The sequence below is a fragment of the Lepidochelys kempii genome, chromosome 14, assembly GCF_965140265.1.
Source record: "Lepidochelys kempii isolate rLepKem1 chromosome 14, rLepKem1.hap2, whole genome shotgun sequence".
Classification (NCBI taxonomy): Eukaryota; Metazoa; Chordata; order Testudines; family Cheloniidae; genus Lepidochelys; species Lepidochelys kempii.
The window spans coordinates 30300350-30304646 of NC_133269.1; positions in this window are offsets into that span (position 1 = coordinate 30300350).

The window sequence follows — 4297 nt, forward strand, 5'->3', positions numbered from 1 at the left end:
CTGTGTTCACCTATGCAAATTGGTTAGGATTTTTATCAAGCCTTCCCCAGAAAAGGGGGTGTAGGGTTTGGGGGGGATTTTGGGGGGAAAGACGTTTCCAAGTGGGCTCTCTCCTGGTTATATTTGTTAGACGCTTGGTGGTGGCAGCAATAAAGTCCAGGGACAAAAGATAAAATAGTTTGTACCTTGGGGAAGTTTTAACCTAAGATGGTAAAAATAAGCTTAGGGGGTTTTTCATGCAGGTCCCCTCATCTTGTTGTACCAATAAAATAAAAACCAGCAGGATCTTATTAAAGGGAAAAAGGCAAAATACCACATTTACTGTGAATACAGAAAGAATCATAGTAAGCAGTTATAGTTATAACATTCCATTCAATCTCATATTTATTCACACATTCATTCATACAAACATACACACACACACACAGGTTCTGCAAGGTTGTTATCATAGTTACCAGCCTTAGAGTTGCTTGTGCCAAGCCACTGGCCAGGTGGCCTGGACATGAGGAGGGAGCAGGGCCTTGTCAGATGCTCATCTGATGCTCCTGGAAGTTGGTTTGCAGAATCAGACCCCAAAGTTCTCACTTTTTAGAGTCTATTTTTATAGGAATTTCTTCCTATGCCAGTCTATGGGAATTGCTTCATCATGCTGTTGCTGAATCAATCAGCAGATAGCACATTCCTGACGGCTCCAAGATGTTATCTTGTTCTTTGGTTCTCCCATTCTTGAGGCTGTTGGGTGGATTCCAGTCTGCCCTCCGGGGGCGGGGGGGGTCCTCTGGTTATTTCCACTTGACGCCTTCTTCAGCCGATGGACACTGGATTCTTAGGCTGGCACCTCCCTGATCATTCAGTTATTATCCACACCAAGCATCCATCCACATACATCCTCTATCTCTATTTTAATCACAATTGTTAATACAACAAAAGGGCGGGGAGTCTCTGGGTGCTGTTTCTGTTGTTAGAGTATTGCTTTGAGTCTCTCTCTCTGTGAATTGCTTTGAGAACAGACTCTGTCTTAGAATGTACTAACACAGTTAGCAGCTTGCAAGTTTCACACATAGAGGGAGAGAAACAGTACCAAAAACCAAGAGACCTCTTAATTAGTAATACTCTGGAATTTGAACTCTGGGGAATCAAACTCATTTGTGATTTTAATACAGAACTTCTTTAATATGATCCAACATAATCCCCCTTTTGACACTAAGATTTATAATCGTCAGTGTCACTTTCTACGTACCCTATTCAAGAGAAAGTACTGTGAGGCAATTTGAGTTTGTGATTCCAATTCATACCACATACATGATCCTAGTGATGTATCTTTACTACAAGGTTCTGGGGCAACAGGCAAGGTGAGGCACACCCACTTTTGAGGAGTCCATTCGGTACAACCTCTAGTGTCCAATAGCTTCCCTCCCTCCCCAGCCCACTGGCTCAAGGTCCAGGGTAGCCAAAAGGATCCCATGTGTAATATGGGGAGTGGGTTAACCTTCAATACCTTTGACTCCAGGGACTGTTGGTGTGCAATTTTGACAACAATTTCTCCCATTAACAAGTCTGGTTTACAATACTGGAAACATATTGCATCCATTCATATTGATAAGTGTCAAACAATGATCTCTTTCTTTTTTAACAAATGCATCAAACCCTTAGTATTTCCCAATATGACCCAGAACATTTTGTGTTCCAAAGTAGCTAGTGCAAGTATCTGCATTTCAGTGCATCCCATAGCTATGGCTGTGTAGTTTCCTATTTCTAATATTTTTTTTTTCTTATGGATAAGCCATGTGGTAGTATTAAGCCATTACTAAAGATTCCATCGGCCTTTTAGGTTACCCAGACCAATTTGGACCAAGTCTACATTGGCATGTACTTGTTTTTGTATCAGGCTGTCCTGTAGCTGATGTCTGCAAAAGGGGGATTATGTTGGATCATATTAAAGAAGTTCTGTATTAAAATCACAAATGAGTTTGATTCCCCAGAGTTTAAATTCCAGGGTATTACTAATTAAGAGGTCTCTTGGTTTTTGGTACTGTTTCTCTCCCTCTATGTGTGAAACTTGCAAGCTGCTAACTGTGTTAGTACATTCTAAGACAGAGTCTATTCTCAAAGCAATTCACAGAGAGAGAGACTCAAAGCAATACTCTAACAACAGAAACAGCACCCAGAGACTCCCCACCCTTTTGTTGTATTAACAATTGTGATTAAAATAGAGATAGAGGATGTATGTGGATGGATGCTTGGTGTGGATAATAACTGAATGATCAGGGAGGTGCCAGCCTAAGAATCCAGTGTCCATCGGCTGAAGAAGGCGTCAAGTGGAAATAACCAGAGGACCCCCCCCGCCCCCGGAGGGCAGACTGGAATCCACCCAACAGCCTCAAGAATGGGAGAACCAAAGAACAAGATAACATCTTGGAGCCGTCAGGAATGTGCTATCTGCTGATTGATTCAGCAACAGCATGATGAAGCAATTCCCATAGACTGGCATAGGAAGAAATTCCTATAAAAATAGACTCTAAAAAGTGAGAACTTTGAGGTCTGATTCTGCAAACCAACTTCCAGGAGCATCAGATGAGCATCTGACAAGGCCCTGCTCCCTCCTCATGTCCAGGCCACCTGGCCAGTGGCTTGGCATGAGCAACTCTAAGGCTGGTAACTATGATAACAACCTTGCAGAACCTGTGTGTGTGTGTTTGTATGAATGAATGTGTGAATAAATATGAGATTGAATGGAATGTTATAACTATAACTAACTGCTTACTATGATTCTTTCTGTATTCACAATAAATGTGGTATTTTGCCTTTTTCCCTTTAATAAGATCCTGCTAGTTTTTATTTTATTGGTATAACAATCTGTACCCTAAAGTTCAGAGTGGGGAAGGAACCTTGACAAAAGCATACAGATGATTTGAGAGATTTGAAGTGTCTGCTTTTAAAGAAAGCTCCTTTAAGATCCAAGATTGAAAAAGCAGTCGAGTTACTGCAGAAGAAATACCCCAATGTGACAATTAACAAGGATGAACTGTTTGATGAAAACAATGAGGAGTCCGGTGGCACCTTTAAGACTAACAGATTTATTTGGGCATAAGCTTTCGTGGGTAAAAAAAACCCACTTTTGATAAATGCATCTGAAGAAGTTGGGTCTTTTACCCACGAAAGCTTATGCCCAGATAAATCTGTTAGTCTTTAAGGTGCCACCGGACTCCTAGTTGTTTTTGTGGATACAGACTAACACGGCTACCCCTCTGATGTTTGATGAAGTGACTCTGTTAAATGAGTTTGTGACAGGGAAACTATGTGAATGCAATGACACAACTACAGTGATCACAGTGTGTGGCAGATGGGATGAAGTAATCAAGCATCATAGGGAATCCTCAGTACCACATGCAAATATAAAAAAACTGGCAGAACTGATCCGGTGCCTGCCTGGCAGTAATGCTTCAGTTGAAATGGTATTTTGTGTTATGAATGACCTGTGGACAGGAGAAAAATCCAGAGACAAGGTTGAAACTGTGAAAGCCATTCTCAAGTTATTGTCAAAACAAACTTCACTTTAACCTGGAGGTTAATCTCTAGGTGGATTCCACTAGCAGAAGCAATAAGTTGTCATGCTGGTTTTCTTGCAAAACAGAGATAACACAGCATTCATTGATAAGCCTGTCAAAAATAAATGACATTGGCAGTGGTGCAAAGAAAGAGATTCTTTAAATAGGCCATCTGGACAGTGGGTACAGAAAACTGATGTTGATGAACAATGTTTTTGTATTGTTTGTAACCAGTGTTTGAATGCGCTTCTTTAGTGTGACATCACATCCACACGGATTACATGCATATTTGTTTTGTATTTGTAGTGTATATGTTCAACCGTTAAAATATAAGCTGCTAAATAAATTTGCCTCCCTATGCTCTGCAACTTACATTTTCAGTCTTGGCTTCTTTGCTGTGCTCCCACCTCTGTGTGTCCCTGGATTTGGTTTACAAAATGTGGTGGTCACCTTACCGTATTTTGAAACCTCGGGGTACGCAAGACAAATCAGACGACTGAAAGGGTACAGTCGCCTGGAAAGGCTGAGAGCTACTGCTCTAGGGCTCTCTCTATCTCTGATTCATTCGATCTGGACGGATTTCTCATTGTTCAGGAAGCAGAGAAGGATTCTTTCTGGATCCCTTTCTGGGAGAGCACGGGGAGGAGCTTTCCTCAGATTCTACCACAAGAGGGCTCTGGCTGTTGCTTGGAGGGGAGGCTGCTCTATGTCTGTCTGCTAAGGATACTGGGGTTGAACTTCCTGGGTCA